The sequence below is a fragment of the Ictidomys tridecemlineatus genome, chromosome 1 (genome assembly GCF_052094955.1).
Source record: "Ictidomys tridecemlineatus isolate mIctTri1 chromosome 1, mIctTri1.hap1, whole genome shotgun sequence".
NCBI lineage: Eukaryota > Metazoa > Chordata > Mammalia > Rodentia > Sciuridae > Ictidomys > Ictidomys tridecemlineatus.
In genome coordinates, this window is record NC_135477.1 from 248041598 (window position 1) to 248061778 (window position 20181).

General features: G+C 37.8%; 1 protein-coding gene across 1 annotated transcript in view; it reads right to left on the bottom strand.

Annotated features, from left to right (window-relative positions):
- The window catches only part of Plcxd3 (phosphatidylinositol specific phospholipase C X domain containing 3), a 146143-nt gene that overhangs the window by 84021 nt on the left and 41941 nt on the right, over window positions 1-20181 (bottom strand). The gene's annotated exons all lie outside the window — the stretch shown is intronic.

Genomic DNA, 20181 nt, shown 5'->3' on the forward strand with positions numbered 1-20181 from the left:
ATAACATGGGCAAGATTGACCTTGCAGGTGCACAGATGATCAGAGTTAGGGGAGATCCAGGCCAATTTCCTGGACTGAAATAAACCATCTCTATCTATGTAGAGACTCTATTTCTCAGTGATGATGTTTTGAAGTCCAAGCACTGGATTTGGGGTTCTATTAAATTTTTATTTATTGAAAAATGACTGTGTGTGGAAATGTCGTCCTATTCTCTGGTTTAAATTGAAAAAAAAAAAAAGGGCTGGGGCTGTAGTTCAGTGGCAGAGCATTTGCCTAGCATGTGTGAGGCACTGGGTTCAATCCTCAGCACCACATAAATATATAAATAAAATTAAAGGCATGCTGTCCATCTACAACTATGAAAATATTTTTAAAAATAAATAGAAAAAAAAGAGTTATTTATGCACACTCTTCTGAATATACATTAGAGGCCATGCTAAGAGTTTGCATGTAAAAAGCACACTGAATATTCAAAATTCCTGATATTAAGATTTTAAAATTCTTACATTTTACTTAGTGGTGACTTTTGTTACTAGCTTCTAGATTTATTCATGCAACATAGTCATTTTTAGGATGAGTTCATCCTAAATTTTCAAGCCAAAATAGACAATTTCATAGAGAAGTTCCAGAAATCATACAACATTGATTGCACGGAAAATTATTACCTACACGATGGCTGTCTTCCTGTTCAGACATTGTACATTTTGATTCTTCATTTGAAAAGAAAGAAAGATATCGGAACAAACTCTTTACCCTTTTTGATTGTTTTTCAGAATAAATGTGGAGAATTTTATCTTAAAACCCATGAAGGGAAGTCTCATTGGCCTAAGCTGTCTTGGTGAGCCACTCGAAAATCTCTAGCAGAAACAAGGCATTTGAAAATAAAAAGCAGTTAATTTCAGAATTCAGGTTTTTAGAAAACCTTTCTTAGAAAAGCAGAGGGCAAAGGCATTGTGTTGACACATGGCTTCAGGGCAGTCTCACACAGCTGGTCCAGGAGGTCTGCTGTGTAGGCAAGAGCCCAGGGCAGGGGGAGCTAAGCAGAAAGAGCTAGGCAGAGGGGAGGACCCTGGAGGAGACAGCAGGTCCAGCAGAGGTGGGAGACAAGAGTGTTTTCCAACTACGCTGTGTCCTCTCACAAGGTACCCAGCTTTTCCTGGCTTTTGACATTTGTATGGTATGAAATTGTTTAAACTAATTTCATAATCCAAAGCAGATTAAGACATCTCAGAAGCCCTCCATCCTGAAGCCCTGCTATAAAATTCAAAATAGAACACATTTTAATGCAGAAATTGCAATTCTCCTATTTGGACTGAAAGTAGAGGAACTTCCTTCTAATATGCCAACTGAGAAATTCTGGTAAGTTCATTAGAGCTAAAAAAAAAAAAACCAAAAAAACAAAAAAACAAAACTTTCATTTCTTTGGCTACCACTATTTTCTCTGGTATCCAGCATGGTTTTATTGAAAAGATATAGAAAAGAAAGAAGGCAATGGAAGAGAAAGGGAGGAGTATGTAGGGGGAACATGTATTAAGTTAAGGTGGCTTATGCCTTATTTATTTGACAGGATCCAAAACATTTTTGGAATGAAGCGTGCACTGTTTTTCAAAATTCAAAATTTCAAAATTTTTAAAATTTTACAACTGTCTTTTTCAAAGCAGAGTTTGCCAGAGAAAAACAAGTTAAGAGAGGTTCCCAAAAGGAAAGGAGCATGTTTGTAATGCCTTAGCACCCGGTGCAACCATAGTGAATAATAGATATTTGCTGAATAAATAAATGGGAGCAAGAAGAATCTGTTTATTTTGATATAACAATGCAACTAAAAAAATAACACGAGGAATAGAAAGAAAAAATGTCAATACATTGTTTTGCCTCAAATACACAGACCAGCTTTACTAGCTTTCTTGATATTTTCCTTGAACTGACCTGTTTCCAGGTGGAAATGGCTGAGCATTGTGTGGTTCTTCCCCTGTGGAAGGACTAAAGGGCTGCCTCCTAGGTCTGTGTCTCATTCTGGGTTGCCTATAGCTTTCTTTCTGCCCAGGCAATTTTCCTACATCACAAGGAACTTGATCTTATTTTCAAGGTCCCAGAGCAGTGAGCTGCTGCTGACGCTGAGGTCAGAAAGCTGCACTCTCAGAGCTCTATCCAAGCAGTCTGTGCAGAGACCAGTTCTTTCCACGACATGAAGGAGGAGCTCAGAAGTAATGCGCAGAGCACCAGCTTCCTCCCTTGCCTTTGTGTCTACTCCTTGGCCAGATTCAGACCAGAACAAGAATTTGGACTCTTGTCATTTACCTACCAGGTAACCTGGGGCAAATCTGAGCTTCTATAAACCTCAGAGCTCAACCCTAAGTAAAAATGATCACACTCACCCACTCCTTGTGTGGGGGTTATTTGACAGTAATTCCCTAATGCTTTGACTTGGGATGTGGTCAGTATACATTAAATGATACTCATGTCCTTCCCTCTTGCCTCTTTTTTCTACCCATTAGATACTTAAGTCCTGCTGAAGAAAAAGCCAGATAATCTCTGACACTGGATCCCCTAAACCTCTTTATTATATAAGGCATTCTATTCTGTTATTACCTAAAACTTCTTGTACTGGTCTGGAGATACAAGCAGTCAGATTAATTTCTCAGTAACCTCTGAGAGCAATTTTATAGATTTTTCCATGTTTGCTCTGGCGCAGGAGAAACAAGACCTGAGCTCTTGGTGCTGAAGTATTTCTTCTATTACTGACTTACAAAGGTGAAAGTAGAAATCAAGAAATAAAATGTTCATCCTAAGAATGATTCAAGTGGCCTGAATCCAGCCTTGCTCATCTCAGATTGATCTTATCAGCACCCTCTCAGTAGAGAGAAAAAAATTGCTGCAATATCAAGTAATACATTAAAATTTTGCAAATCAATTCTGTGATGCACAGAAACAGAAACAGAAATGACTCTTTTCCCTTGAGGTAATATGATCCCCCCTGCAACTCTTTACCTCAAAAGCCTAGGGATGGGAAGGGAAAAGAACAGGAGACTGGTGCAGCTCTGATGCAATAAGATCTGATAGCAGCCAAGAGGATGGAGCATTTCAGCAGTCGTGGAACATGGACTGCAAACGCGGTTCAGGAGCAGAGACAGGGTTTTCCATTCTTACTTCACTGCAAAGGGAAACAGCAGGAGATGCACAGGCAGCAGCTGATGAAGATCCCAGGACTACATGAGGAAAGCAGTCAACCCTTATGATTCTTGCATAGACCTTTGCTTATCTCCATTTGCCTCTGGCTTCTACTCAAGTTGTCCTATTTCAAAGCACACTGGGTTTGAGTTGAGTGATTTGGGTCAATTCACTTGACCTCTCACTCATTTATTAATTGACTCAGTGAATATTTGTTGAGCACCTTGTAGGGGCTAGACACTGTACTAGGTGCTGGGATTAGGATGGTGATCTGAAGGAGACCTGCTCCCTCTTCTTGGTAGACAATGAGAAGACAAACATTGACAATGAATAGCTACACCTGGGACCATACATAGCTAATAACAGAAGGGTCTGGCCTAGGAAGGAAGTCAGAGAGCTGAGTTGGGTAACCAGATTGAAGCCTGGCTTTTATTTTCCACTCTTTCAGTTGCTTGCCTTTCTGTAGGGCACAAAGAGACCCTGCATTCAACCCTGTGATAGGAAATCTTGAAGAGGCAAAATAAAAATATGACTGGTGGGATGACTTCCAGGGTATCAAGAGTCTGAGTTATCCAGGGAGAAACTTGGAATAGATCTTAAAATATGGACAGAAATTCCATGACTAGAGATAATATAGTGGAAAATATTAGGAGACGGATTAGTAAGAAGGCAGGTAAAACTAAACAATGTGGAAAGGGGATGGAGCAAAGGTCTCCAGAGGGCTCCCACCTGGGCCTGGATCTGGTGTTATGATGGAGTATCAAAAAAAAAAAAAAAATGGAGTGGGATTGCAACTGATAGACAAGGAAGGAAATGAATCTAATGTTTTGTTTTATCAAGTGAACCCAGCAACATGGTTTTTCCTTCTTATTTAAACAACTATTCACATTCATAAAAATTGTTCAGTAGTATAAGAAGTATAAGAAGAGAATAAAAATTATATAAAATTCCAACATTTAAATAAATAATCTATTGGTATTTTGGCATATAAGATTCTGGCTATTTTTATTCACATCCACATGTGCCCACATGTATGGAGAATGCACATATGATTTTATGTGCTATTAAAGGATATATTTAGTATATTAATTGCAATCTGCATTTATGACTTTTTCTATGCCCTGGGTATTGCTACAATTCAATAAATGTACAAATCTGATCATTTTTATAAAGATGGTGGATGCCACCATATGATTGTACCACAGTTTATATATTGATGATTATTAAAAATATTGATGACAATTGATTTCTGAGCTTTGGTTATTATAAGGAATCCTTTGCTAAATATTCATAGGGGACCCTTATTGCATAATAAGTTTCCAATATTCTGGATAGAGTTTGAAAAATGAGATTTAAGGAGAGTAAGAATGTTAAGACTTTTATCAGAATTTAGCAAAAAAAAAAAAAAAAGAAAACCTTTTTCCTATGAAGAAGCAGGATCTGCTATTCAGTATCACACCAGACAGAATTCTTTTGTGGTCTCACGGCTTTTAAGGTCTCTAGATACCACTTGCCAGATAGATCTCTGCACCTGGAAGCCTGGTCTGGCTTGCCCCATGGATTCCACCTAATCATACAGTGGTTGGACTGAGAGGGTCTTGGTATGTCCTCTGAGAAAGGTGAAAATATTGAAAGAGGTGTTGGGATTCACAAAGCATGAAGCAGATAAGATATATTGGCTATATCCCTTTGGATTCATTAGGCAACCATTTTGGCTGAATGACTGATACATATTTTGAATTTTAAACCTCATTAGAATCACAAATGCCGACCAGGAAAGATACCTTAATGATTATCAAGTAGAATGTTTTCTAAGATATCTATCACTGAACAACATCCTTGTGAATAACCACGAATACAAGGCAATGCATTGCTGCTTAAGAAAATGGAATCCAGTTGGGTTCAGATCCCATCTTCATCTTTTCATTAGGTGTGAGCTTTTGCAACTTACTTAATGTCTCTAAGCCTTGGTTGCATTATCTCCAAGCAGAGTTGAAACAGCAAAGTTACATAAAAAAAGATAAGTTCAGAACTTGCTACTTAATGCATTCGATAAATGTTAGTTATTACTATTGCTGAGTTAGTTGAAAATGTCTTATTAAGCACTTTTTTTTGTAATGGCATCTGCAGGTGTTCTATTAAGAAATTTCAATTGCCGAAGCCCTCCAACACTACCCACCATGATAAGTAGCCATAATTTTACAAAACTACCACTTACTAAGCACTTAGAAGGCACATAACAAGAGTGTGTAGGGGGCCAAATCCAGAGCTTTCAAAAAGCAGAAAACTACTTCACATGTCCATGGGCTATTGGACAAAAGATAAAAACCTACTTAGGAACAGATTTTTCAAAAGCAAACTTGAGGTACTGAAAATCAAAATAATTCATCTATGGATTCAATTAAAGTTCAGTTATGACATTTCATATATTTTGTGGATAGTTAGCATAGCCAAGGGATATGGATTTGAAATTAAATGCCCCCTTAATTATTTCTGAAGGTTCTTTTACTTTAGCATCACATGGGCTAGGCTGTTCTCAGAAACTCAAAAGGGTGATATAAAATTTAAACTCTGACTGACCTCTTTGGTCCATTTTCACTTAAATTTCTTTTTATTTCTTCCCTTTTATATCTTTCACTTAGTAAGATTGTCCTGGTAGGAATTTAAAGAGGTGATTAAATTAGAAAATGTCACCTCTGTCTTTGGAAAGTTTATTCTCTAAATATAATGATAAGTCACTAAATGTGAGACTAATAGAAATATGGAATTCCTGAAATAGCGAACTTGCCAGAAGTGGATGTGGATTTTGGTAAAACAATGAGCCAGGCATATGGAGGTTCTGGCCACAGTGATTTTGAATTCAAACAAGTAGTTCTGAACATTGAGCAAATAAACACTGCAATGACTGTCCATGAGTAATCACATAAAAGAAGGCTATTTTACAAAATATTAAGTACTGAAGAAGATTATGATATCAGAGCCTTATGATAGTAACCGATAGTGGGGGAAATTATTGGAGAAGACTGTCATACAGGAGTGACGTTTGAAGAGCAAGTGGAATTCAGAAAAGGAATCCTGAGTAAGAGCATCTCAGGATGGTCCATTTCAGATCTATGGCAGAGCAAACTCATATGTCTTGAAATAGGAAAGAACTTGGCAAGTTCAAGAAATATAAAGAAGCCAATGTGGCCAAATGCAACCTGTACAAGAACAGAGAGGACGCAGGAGAGTCTCAGACCCAAGAGAGGTCATGTCTGGGAGATAGGGCAAAAGTTTGGATTTGATTCAAGCATTAGGGGCAGCCATTGGAGAGCTTGGATCAAGAGAATGGTGCATCTAATGTATCTTTTCAAAAGCCCTCTTCACTTTAGTGGAGACTGGACTGTGAGGTTCAAAGAGTAGGAGGAAGACTAACTACTGTCCATCAATGTGTGATAAATACAGCTAACTTTTGACCAAAATCCAATTTTTCTTTTTCCTGGACAGAGGTTGTCATACATTTCCGACTCTCACTTTCAGCCCTGTATAGAATTGTGTGCAATTCCATCTTCACTGTCATGAGAAGAAATCCCTAGTCCTGGGCCTTTGTTTGTTCTGCCTTGAGTCAGCTATAAAGATAACCACTGTATAAATTGCGAATCCCTGAATGTCTATGTGGAGCAGAGCTGCCACAATTTAGAACATTGAAGTCAGACTTTTATGTGACAGGGAAATTAAATCGCTCACTTTTAAATATTGTTGGGTTTCTTATTTTAGTAGTTCAATTTGCCTTATTTAATGATGAAAAGGCAATAAAAGAAGCATGTTGACACATGTGAAAGTATCTTCACAAGAGATTTCCAAGGTTGTTGACCTAGGCAGTCTCCTTTGGAACTTATTTATCATTGACCCTATGGTTCGAAAAGGGACTTCACAAACAACCACTTATAGCAAATAAAATCCAAATATATATATATATATATATATATATATATATATATATATATATATATATATATATAACTCTAAGTGATCAATCAAATGTTTCTCTCCTTAGAAAACAGTCCCCAAAAAGCAGAATTTTATACATGTTAATTTCTATAACTATCAAAATACAATTTCAAGGTTGTTTTCTTGTTTATTTTAATGCAGGAAAGCCCCTGAGCAGTCTAAGAAATTGAACAAAGCACTGCTGGTGATATACAGTAGTGCTCAGGGATATTTTCTGACATTCTGTTTCTATAGAAAGGAGACCAGACTGATCACCAGGTATCATCTCTTGTGAACCAACCAGAGCACATTTTAAATTTCTTACATGAATCATGAATAAAAATTTGTCCACCAAAAATTAAATGTTGCTAAGGAGAAATCAGCAGAAGACTTTCATTCATCTCTGTGGCCAAGTGTAGGACTTGCCTAATATCTGTTCTCCTCTTCTGACCTAGCCCTAGAATCTTGGTGTTTTGGTGGGTATATTAACATGCTAAATCACACTGCAGCTACTATAGCCATGTGAAAAGTTTCATACAATGAGATGTGAGCTAAACATTGGTTGGAGGCTTTTAGGAAATCTCTTTAAACGGAGTTTTCTCATTGAATAATTCTCGTACTCCTCATTGTTATCTGAACTGCAAGTGTAATATTTGGTCAGGAGATATCCTTGTGGGGCTTTTCCTGTATGCAAAGGGTGGCAAAACACATGCAGAAACTGGGGTCCCTGGAGAAATCATACAACTACATTTCAGCCTCAGACTCACTTCTTCCACATGTTTTTAGGTGAGAGAAAAATATATATGTCTTATTTAAGCACTTTTCTTTGGATTTTTTCCTTTCTTATGTAGTGAAACTTAAATTGACAATCTTCCATGGATTAAAAACTAATTTCTAAGACATCGGTATCTCATGATTCTATTGATTGGTTAATCGGACATTTGTCATGTACTAGATTCTCCCAGAGGCATAAAAGAACCACATAACATGGTCTGTCTTCAGACATTCACTCAGACCAATTGGGCAGGAAGAATAGGGAGAAGAAAAGTGAAAAGTGATAGTAACATTACTAGGTTGAAATCAATGACTTTGAGTTTTAAGAAGTGGAAAATAATCACTTGGTTCAAGGATAGAAAGGGAAGGATTTGTAGACTGGTGGGGCCTGGGCTTGGTGTGTATGACAGGGAGTAATGGAGAATAGTGAGTGAGTCTCTAGATCAGAGGCCAGACTATTTGGGTTCAGATCTTAGTTCACCTCTTACTTGTCAGCTACACAACCTTGAGCAGGTTGTATCATATCTCAGGCCTCAGATTTATAATCTAAAAAAAAAAAAAGAGGATATATCTACCTTGTAGAGTTGTAGTGATTCCATACATACTGATTCCACTCTCTCCACAGAGAGCTGTAGACCGTATAATAGCTGCTTTAAATATGTTAGCCATAATGACTCTGATTTGGATCCCTTTTCTGATAAGGTCCATTTCTTCATTGTAAGAAATTGCTCCTACCTCATGGTAAACCTTTACTCCTTTCCCCAACCACCCTACAGGTAAATGAGAGGACCCAAGCTGGGCCAAAGAATACCTTACCCTCTGACCACTTTGATTATTCTGAAAAGTAAACACATACCTTACGACACACAGGATGTTCCCCAGAATTTTTAGAAAAAAGGCTGAGGAAGAGAGAAAACCGGTTAAGAAAAAGGCCAATAGTTTGAAGTACACATGGCCACTGAACCCAGCTACATGCCTCAGAAGACCCTGTACTTTAAGTGTGTCTCTTAAATCCCTCTGGTGTCTGGGACCAGCTGCGTATGACTATCAGTGCCATCTGGGTGGACACTGAGCTCATATATCCCAGGTCTCGGATTCACCTCTTTGGGGTTCTCTTGAGCCCTCTCTCCCTACCTGTAGGGTGGGTTCAAAGTTCTGAAGAGGTCTATGATTTGTAGCGATGTGGTCATCCCGAGGTCTCATGCCCAAGCCCTGGTTCTCTGGTCCTTCTGCTTGGTTTGCTGTCTGTTTTTGTTTGTGATATTAGGGATTGAACTTAGGGCATTATAATGCTAAGTAAGCAGGTTACCACTGAGCTACATCCCCATCCCTCGTGTGCTCTTCCTGCCTATTGCTAAATTTCTTTAATGGGATAGCATGAGCACGGGTTAACCTAACAGTAACTTTGAAAGTCAAAGTAAACAGAGAGGCAGAGACAAAAACAGACCATTCTTGTGGTACTCCAGGCCCACAGAGTCAGCGATGTCTGATTCTGTAGATCTCAACCTTTTGCCACTAAATTCTGCCCATTGGTTCATCTGTCCATCTATCCATCCATCCACCCATCCACCCATCCATTCATTCATTTCGTTTTTGTTTGATTTTTTTTTTAAATTGACCTTTTGATATTGAAAAGACAACAAACCTGAAAAACAAGCCTTGAAGAGCTGTGCAGTGAAAGGCGAGTGTACACCGAGTCACAGAAGAGGATTTGTGTAGAAAAGTCACCATGAACTATCAATCCTAAATCTTCTAGTAGAGAGAGGGCATGTTCTGTGCCAGTTTGCAAGGTCATCAGCTCCCACGGGGAAGAAGACAAATGCATCGGGACACATCCATTCTGCTCAGATTTTCATCCTCTCCTCATTCTCCTGAGAACTCAGGTAGTTTCTGTTTTTATGGCCAAGAGAAGTTCCTCACCAGGGAAAATTTCTCTACCCATTCTCTTGGGGGAGCCTCTTTCTAGGGGGAGCACATACTAGAGCCAAGAGATGTCTCCAGAACATCCCCATTTCACCACATGCACCACCGCATCTTGCACAGATTTACATATTCTGGACATCATCATCTACTTTTAAGGTTTTTTCCTTGATTCTTTTATCTCGCTGCACAGGCCTTACATAAAATCTTACAGAAGTCCAGACAAACTCTTGGAGATAATCTCAGTTCTACCAAGTGAACATGAAGAGATTGTCTTACCTTCTTGCATTTTATGTTCCCTGCTTGTACAATAAAATAACAATACAGACTGTAATATAATACTTAGTTTAGAGTATTTCTACTAAATAATCAGAAGAAAATAAGTCTGTACACAGTCTAATTTTTATAGAGGTCTCAACATCTGGAGTGAATTTATTATGTTTTAAAACTCTGACTGTGTTTACAAAAGTAAATTTTAGATTGTGAGTAGCAGACCATTTTATATTCTTCCCTAAGTCAACTCAATTAAAGAACATTATGAAGATCCATAAAATTTTACAGACTATTATTTAGATAGGTATTTTAAAATTTATTTCCTTTGGAATATGGAATAAAAATAATTACTATTAAGAAGAGCAAGCTGTTGATATACCATGATTAAGTGAATCCCTTAACTCTGATAAGTATTAATGAATAAACAACCAAGATAGGTATTAACTGGAAGGGAAGGTGAATAGCAGGCATGCTGTATGGCTTACTGGACAATATTCTATACTCTTCCAAGTTCTTTAGACAGTTTCCAGTGGCAAAGAATTTTTTTACTATGTTCTGGTATGTTGACACATCCAACGTGTCATTATATGATGACACGTTAAAATGACAATAAATATAGGACCAGCCTACTGCCAACCTTCCCAAATCAGTACACTTCTAAGCCACAATTTAATCACTTATAAAGTAGGAGAAAAGTAAAAATCAACATGAAAAGGTCATTCCGAGGATTAAATGAGACAATGAAGGTGTAAACCACCTATTGAGGTGTTCTGTGGCTTGCCTGAGCATGAGAGTCACACTGAGAAGCAATACTTTTCCAACATCCAAAGCAGGATGTTGGAAGTAATTATAATTAAATAATTATTTAATTATTTAGAATAATTAAACTAATAAGCTTGAAAAATTGTGTGGTGGTGGCAAAACAATGACAAGGGGAGTTTCATTCACCACACAGGTAAACCTCTATTACAGCCTTTTATCCTTATATCATCAGCTGTCCCTGGATCCCTTTTCCTTAACCCAAACACCTCAAATCCAACCTACTTGTGTTATTCTTGTCTTTTTGTCTCTTCTTCTCCCACCTTCTCCTGGTTTCCACATGATTTAATCAACTTATTGTGGTTTGGTTTAGTCCTTACCCTTCTTTTTCCCTCAAACTATACAAGTCACAAAAATAAAGACAGTGAAGATAGAATTCTCTGTATCATATGTGGGGAAGAACAGGAAAAGAAGACATGGAGAATCCTCACAAGTGATATTTGTCCACATATATGTATATTTATGTATAATCATATAAGTCATAATCACATATTGTGTGTGTGTGTGTGTGTGTGAACTGAGTTGAGTATTTCTTCTCTGAAATGCTTAGAACAAGAAATGTTTCAAAGTTCAGAGTTTTTTAGAGTTTGGAATATGGGCATATACATACAATTTTGTACTGCATAACAACATTTCAGTCAACAACAGACCTACTACATTAATGATGGTGATCCCATTTGATCATAATGGATATAAAGCCTTCCTTTGATTAGTGATGTCATAGCTGATGAAATGTCACATCACAGTGCATCACTTACATGCTTGTGGTGATGCTGTTTTATGCCAACCTAACTGTATTTCTAGTCACATGAAAGTAAGGCACATACATGAGAAAACTTGTTGCCCGTATGTAGCAGACCAGATGAGAGTATATCCCTGTCTCCAACCCTGCACAAATATCAGCTCATAATGGGACAAAGACCTAGAGATTAGACCAGAAACTTTGCAACTGCTTGAAGAAAACATATGGTCAATGCTCCAACATCTAGGCATGGGCAACAACCTTCTTAATAGGACTTCTAAAGCTTAGGATATACTACCAAGAATTAATAAATGGGATGGCATCAAATTAGAAAGCTTCTGCCCAGAAAAGAAACAAATAAGAATGTGAAGAGAGAACCTACAGAATAGCAGAAAATATTTGCTAGCTACTCTTCTGATAGCAAGTTAATATTCAGAATATAAAAAGAACTCAAGAAACTAACCGCTGCCCCAGCCTGATCAATAAATAGGCAAATGAACAAACAGACATTTCTCAAAAGAACATATACAAATAGCCAACAAATACTTGAAAAAAAGTTCAAAATCTTTAGCAATTAGGGAGAAATGCAAATCAAAACTACATTGAAATTTCATCTCACTCCAGTTAGGATGGCAGCAATCAAAAATATAAACAATACTGAATATAGGAGAGAATGTGGGGGGAGCACTTTTATACTATTGGTGAGATTGTAAATTAATTTAACCAATATGGAAATCAATATAGAGGTTACTCTAAAGACTAGGAATGGAGGGCTGGGGATGTGGCTCAAGCGGTAGCATGCTCGCCTGGCATGCGTGCGGCCCGGGTTAGATCCTCAGCACCACATAGCAACAAAGATGTTGTGTCCGCCAAGAACTAAAAAATAAATATTAAAAATTCTCTCTGTCTCTCTCTCCTCTCTCACTCTCTCTTTAAAAGAAAAAAGACTAGGAATGGAGCTACCATATAATCCAGCAACATCATACTCCTCAGTATTCATCCTAAAGAATTAAAATTAGCAAACTATAGCAGTACATGCATAGCCACATTTATAGCAACACAAGAGCAAATTAGGGAAGTATCCTGTATGTCCACCAACAGATGAATGGATAAAGAAAATGTGGTGTATATACACATGAAGTGCTATCCAGCCATCGGAAGAATGAAATTATGCCATTTGTAGGAAAATAAATGGAACTTGAGAGCATTATGGTGCAAGATGCTTACACCATTATTAAATTATCTAATGACTCATCTCTTAGAGTGTATTCCACCAATAGGATGCCCGACTTTATTGAGATATCTTGGGGATGACATCTAAATCTAAACACGAATTTTATATTTCATACACTATTTTGTGTGTTTGTGTGGGTTTTTTAAGTTACCATCATGCAGAATGGAGGGTAAAAAGATTGATCTGACATTTTGCAAGAATGTTCAAAAGGCTGCTTGGCCTGAAAGAGGATATCTGAATGAGCCTTTCCTTTACTGGTATTTGGAATGTGTTCATAAAATAAAGTGATTATTATTACTTTTATGGAACTGAGGATTGAACCCAGGGGCACTTAACCACCAAGCCACATCCCTAGCCCCCCTTTTTATTTAAAGACAAGGTCTTGCTGAATTGCTTAGGGTCTTGCTAAGTTGCTGAGGCTAATTTTGAATCTTCCTGCCTCAGCCTCCTGAGTCAGGCAACTGGGATTACGGGCATGTGCCACAGCATTGGATGGATTATCATTTTTTGACAAGCATTTCAGGGCAGACTTGGTGAAGCACAGACAGAGCAGACTCAGTTGTAAGTCCTAGGGCAGCTGTCATTGTGCTAACAGTTACAAGTCGATCTGAGAATCCACATTTATCATTTAAGACCTTTCAGCTTTTCTTTTAACCATGTGTTGTCTGGTATTTTGATAATAAAATGTTGGACTCCGTTGGGGTTTTTACCTAGTTTAGTTATTCTAAATAGTCTTTAAATGGGAAAATCAGTTAAGTGCTAATAAGTCTATGAATATACTTTCTTCTTAGGTTTTGTTATTCCTTTCTAAGCCAGTACCTTTAATTAAGTCCTTCCTGTAAGTGGAAACCTTAATTAGAGGTAAACTGTGGTGACAACCATATTTCTCATAGAACATGCATTAGGTGATTTGTTTGGCCTAATGTTCCCTAGCCTAAGCATGGGTATCTCCCTCAGGTTAAAGTTTCTTCACACATGTTCCCAAATCTCCTTCAACTTTCTTAGGAGTATTGGTAATGTAGCTATTTCTACCTTAACATGAAAGAGCTAGAATCAAAGAGAAAGAATCCTAATGATAGCGCTTCAGGAGAAACAGAGTACAATTTTTGGTTTGAGTTAGAGAAGCACATTCAGTGCTCAGATAATATCAGCCAATATCTTATACCTGGGTAGTAACACCATCTTTATGAGAATAATTGAACTAAATTTCTCCTGCTGAAATGGAAGCCAATTCCTATTTTATCCTCATTACTTAAACAAATGATGCCAGTCCTATAATACCAGTTAAGTTGCAATGCATGCGAGAAAGCTAATAACACATGAATTAATAAAAGAGGACACATTTGAAGAAGATCCATAGCTACAGATAATGATATTAATAAAAATAAAAGATCTAATGACCAATTCCATTTTAAATAGCTACTGTCAACTGAAACCCACTATTTGTGCATCAAAGCAAAAAAAAAAAAAGCAAATTAGTCATAGGAAAGCTGTGCCACAGTTACTTTGTTAACATCTGGCAGGATTTTTTTTATTATGCTGGTAGGCTATAGTAGGCTGTATATAACACATTGATATTAGTATGAGTTTTTGTTTGGTGATTAATTATAAGAATATTTTGAGGTATTTTATTTTTAAAAAAGAAAAATTGGGGAAGGGAAATAATAATTAGTTCCTATTTTGGAAATGAAAGGTAGAGCTTATTTGGCACACTTTTGTCAACATAGTAACAACGTGTAAATATACAACAAGCTCTCTTTGGAAGCAGTTCTAGAAAAAAAAATTCTCCATTAATGAGACTCTAAATCCATGGCCCTCAGTAGAAACCTGTTTTTTATATTAAAGTACTAAGCACAGTCAACAAGGGGGGAGGTCAATTTTGATTTGTGACTTGGAGGATCCTGCTGACTGAATTCATAACAAAGCTGGCTTATTGCATTTCTGAGAGTAATTCCTAATGACAGGCTATTTTCAAGTACCAATTTATTATACGCAGTGTGTTCAGGGTCTCTCATTAAGGAAGTACACATAAGTCAGATTATCCTGGTTTCCATAATGGGCACCATGCTGATTGGGATGTTCTTATGACACTTTTATCCAGCAAGTCAAAGGAAAAGTAATAGCACTCCTCAAAGGCAGGCCAGCAAGTTCGCATTCAGAGGGCAGAGACTCTATCTATGGGAATATGGCAAAAATGCCACCAACGTTCCTCGTCAGGAAGCAAAGCACGAATGGTGTGAAAATACTTTGTGTACAATCAGTGACTTGAAAAACTGGGCTCTCTGTGTATAATGTGAAATGAATTGCATTCTGCCATCATGTATGACAAACTAGAATAAATAAATAATTTAATGTTAAAACTTGGCAAGGAAAGATTTCCTCAACTCTCTCTTCCTCTGAAATAGTATATGAGTCTTCTTTGAAGAAGAGACCAGTGAAATAAAGTCTCTAGAAAGTAAACTTCAACACAAAGTGAGTGCAGGGAGAGGAAAGAAGGTGAAATTAGAATCCATGGTGGAAAGCGCCGTTGTTTGATTTCTTCTAAAATCTCTTTGTCTTTAGAGGACAGATTAGCCAATCATGTTCATAGCAAAAAAGTTTAACCAGTAATGGAAAGCGTGGCTTTTATCCAGTTGGCTGTTCATTCTAAAATTGATTAGGCTATGATTTGACTAAAGGAGTCAATACTGAAAGGGAGTTTCACTTGGGCATTTCATACCGGCAAATGGAGCCAGTGTAAAAATCCCCATGGAATGAATAAGTGCTAGTTTCAACTGAACAAGCTTTTTAATTTTGAAGCCAATCTTCCAGATAAATGCTAAATTAACTATATAATTGCTTTATTCTGAACCTAGCTGGGGCTACACGTAGGGGTGCTATAATAATTGTTCAAGAGTTGAAAAAGCTATTAATGTTCAGAAATAACTTCCACCCACATACCACCCATGCCCAAAGCTCTTATGCAATGGTTGTATGTCTTGGGGTGGAGGTCAGAAAACTTCATGCAGGTTGGTTTGGAAATTAGGTTGGAAAATGGTTCTATTAACCTTTATTGCTTGTAAAACTCTTACCCAGTTCCTGGTTCATGTCTGATTATGAATCAATTTGGTTGTGTTAATAGAGCCGTTGCCCTTTTCTTCTCATTGCTAAGCATTAATAAGTTAGCAGAAAGACAGACTGGGAAACAGGTGGTCATTAGCTGAGGTTAAAAATTCAGTTGTAATTGAAGTAAATGGAGAAAAAATTATTGGGGAGGGAAAAAAGACAAGGCTAAAATATTTAAAAAGCTAAGGTCAAGCATCTTGATAATGTTTTTTTCTTTGGAAGGTAGCAAGTTTTCATGACATGTGATCTATCCCCAGAGTGCTAAATACTGCTGGTTTAAAAGGAAGAAGAAAAATATGGGGATCGAGGGTATTGTACATAGATACAGAGCTAGTACACTTAGAGACCCTATTTGATAGCAGCGTAGTGGAATTAAGATACAACTCCGTGGAAATATGGCAATTTGAAAAGCCACTTCTTCCAAACCACATAAGTGAACCCCAATTGCCAAAATTAGAGGGGGGCGGAACTTGAAATGGCCCAAAGAAAGAGCAGGAGGCTGAGGTCATAATACCTGCCTGTCTCTGCAAATGGACCTGATAACAATTTCTTCTTATATCCGCTTAGGTAGGGCTGACAAATAAAACTATCATGAATCTCCAAACCTGGGAGGCAAACAGTTATCTCATTAAGGCAAAGTCCATTAACTTGCTGTCATCATCTGCCTGCACACTGTGCTGTGAATAAATTAAAAGCGGATTCGGAGGCAGTCTGCCTGTCGTTGGTTGACATGCAATATACCAGTGCAAATACCACTGATCATTCACACAGCAAAATTGAGGAGGACAAAGAAAGAATAAAGAGAGAAGCCTGTCCTTAGGCCCTGATACAGCTGTAACCGAGAGCCCCATAACAGCTCTTAAAAATACCATAAAGAGTTGGAACATCGTCAGTATAGATCACATTCCCCCGATCTCCAGGATCAAAACAGACATCAACGGTTTTATGGAATCGATGCATCTGACAAGGTGTTCTTCACCGGCACTAGCAGCCTGTTTTTCCCATTGCTTCTGGGACCTGACAAGCTGATCCTAATCAGAAACACTGTTGACTTCAACAAGCTCAGAGGATAAAAAGTCATCTGCCCTTGAACAAGAGAGGTCTGAGGCCACATTCAGGCAGATTTATTTGACTGGTGCCTTCTAACTTCTCACAAACTGGCTACAAGCCAAGGCTATAATCCTTAGAAAAAGCCCTGGGGAACTGGTGCCAATTAAGTGTTCCAAGAGTAATTGAGAAAATGGATAGAATCAGAGTCTGAGATAAATATGTAAGACCTCACATTATAAAACCGTACAAGGATGGTTTCAGTGTGGCCTGACTTAAATCTTTCCAGAAAAGTTAGTTGATAAGTAAATACGTGATTTGTTCAAAACCAAACTTAATCCTCCCTTCTTACGTTTTTAACTTCTCAATCATCCAAATTTGAAGTCATTCTTTTTTTTCCTTTCTCTTCATCTTTTTTTATCAGGTAAGAAAGACTAATATATGCCTTTAACTAAAGTAAAAGCAGTGTGTTGCTTAATGAATGGAAAAAAATGGATGGGTGAGAAAATGAATGCATGCTACTACTTTTAAAAAAGAGAGAGAAGAAAAAGAAATAGTATTCACTTTCCAAGCACCTTAGTTTGATATTCTTCTGAAATTTGGAACATGGGTACAGTGGTAGAGCATATGCCAACTGCATGAGAGGCCCGGGGTTCTATCCCCAGCACCGCACACACATACCTAGAAAAAAAATGTACTTACATGTTTTAAACTTCTGTGTTCTCTAGAAGAATCCTCCTTTTCAGCCAAACCCTACTGTCCAAGTTCTCCTTTCCATACCTGCAAGGCCTCCTCTACACCTGTCTGAGTTCCTAGCCCACAATGTTTACCAGGAGGTTTTTCATATTGGTGTTTTCCTCTCTAGAATCCTATGGGACATGTTGTCCTCATTTTCATGTTAAATTTTATCATTTATTCTCCTTGACATTTTTGTGTACTGTGTTACCATTTAACTTTTTTTATGAGTGTTCTCATTCTTACTGATAGTACAATCTAATTTACTAATAGAAAAGGATATTACATTAATGGATATTTTCATAGCCATTTGTGTTAATGCCTTTCCTATCAGATCTCAAGAAAAAAAAAAACTTAAATGAGTGAATAAAGAAGATTGTGCTGAGATTAAAAAGCAGAAATCTTAGGGCCCAGATCAAACTTCCAAGTAACTTTCCAATTTTCTAAGCTATGTACAGATTTTTCTGTTACCAGTGACAACACATTTTCATGTTCAAAAATTAAGAAGCAAAAATAATAATTAAAAGAAAATCAAACCTTGAGAGTAAGATTCTACTGAAAGTGTCTTATGTGGAAAGCAATCTCAGGGGCACAAGTAGGAGAGTGGGAAGTGAGGCAGAGAAAGGAAAGAAACCAGTGCTAGGTGCACTGATAGGCAGGTTGTGAGAACTTGGGCTCCATCCCACTGCGGACATCCAGGATATATAAAATGTGCCTCATAGCTTTCACACCAGGGGATTGAGGAGGCTGCAATATTTGCAAATTTCCTCTGATCATTGGTTAAGGTTCATCCCTCTACCCCCAACCCCAACTTTATGTTAAAAATCTATTGATAGGAACAGAAATGGGGAGTGGCAAGGGAATATGAGCAGACATCCATAGTGCCTGCTGGAGCATGTATTATTTTAAATGCATAAGTATTGGAGACATTGTCTAGTACCTCCCCTTTCAGAGAAGTGGTATTGACAGAGAATACGTCTATTATTTTAAATCTAAAAGAGCTACCAGGGGCTTTCTTTGGAGAAGTGTGAAAGAGAATAACAACATAATAGGTGTGTTTACGCACAGAAATGGTACTCTGAAAGCAAACTGAAAGACAAGACAATGACTGTGTCCTATAGAGCTCCATCCTTTCTTTCCTCTTCAAAGCTGCCCTTGATTTTAGCTTGATTTCTCCAAAGGAAGATGACGGAGGAGCCTGTTGAAAGTAAGGACAAAGGATAGGCCTGGAAAGACATTGTATAAAAGACAACAGAAAGCGTGCTGATTTTCTTGCAAGTCTGAATTGACAGGAAATTGACATTCGTTGCATCTTAGACCAAAAAAAAAAAAAAAAAGCTTCCAAGCAGGTGACAGTTAAATTATTTCTAAACAAGTGTCTACATTCCATTTTTCAAAGTTCTCCAAAATAAAGGGCATGGAATTTAATTAGCAAGTTTCAATGATAAAAAATTAAAATTCAACATTTTTTTCATCAATAGTTTAAAGATTACGTTCCCTGGGTAGTGGTCAGAAAAGGTGGCCAGCATGAGAGCACCTCTCAAGTTTTCACATATTTTACCAGACTGACAATATTGATGGAAGGAGGCTGGAAGTTTCTCCCAAAGACATACCTAACTTCAGTTCTCTCTAGCAGCAAAGAGAGGTAAATGTACTCTTTTCCAATTTCACTTAATCTTTCCAAAAAACTCCAGTTATTAGAACTTTTTATAGAAGCCCCTTATCAGTGATACACCTACCAAAAAAAAAAAAAGATTCAGACAGACAGGCCTGTGAGGTCCCCCTCAGTCCATTCCAGCAAGTCAGACTCCTAGATCCAGGTACATTGTTCATCAAAATGGACCACTTTCCCTGGGTCTTTGTGTCTCCATTTCTGAAGGCTCTCACATCATGAAAATCTTTGATTACATAAATGTTACATTTTTTTTTAAAGAGAGAGTGAGACAGAGAGTGTGTGAGAGAGAGAGAATTTTTTAATTTTTATTTTTTAGTTTTCAGCAGACACAACATCTTTGTTTGTATGTGGTGCAGAGGATCGAACCCGGGTCGCATGCATGCCAGGCGAGCGCGCTACCGCTTAAGCCACATCCCTAGCCCAAATGTTCCATTTTTATTATTAAAAAAAATGCTACATTTTCTAAACCCAGTCTTTGGGAGGCCTCTAATGACTGCAGGCAGATCCCCCTTCTCCATGAGTATGTGGAGAAGGGTTGGAGGCATCAACGCTTTCACTTCTCCCCATTCAAGCAATTCCACAGAGACAGATGAACAGGGAGAAGGGACATGGGAAGAGGAACATGGAGGTGATTATGGGTGGCAGAATGAGCACTGGGAGGGACAGAGCAGAAGAAAGGACAAGGAATAAGGAAGCTGACTCACAAGGATGGAGTAGAGA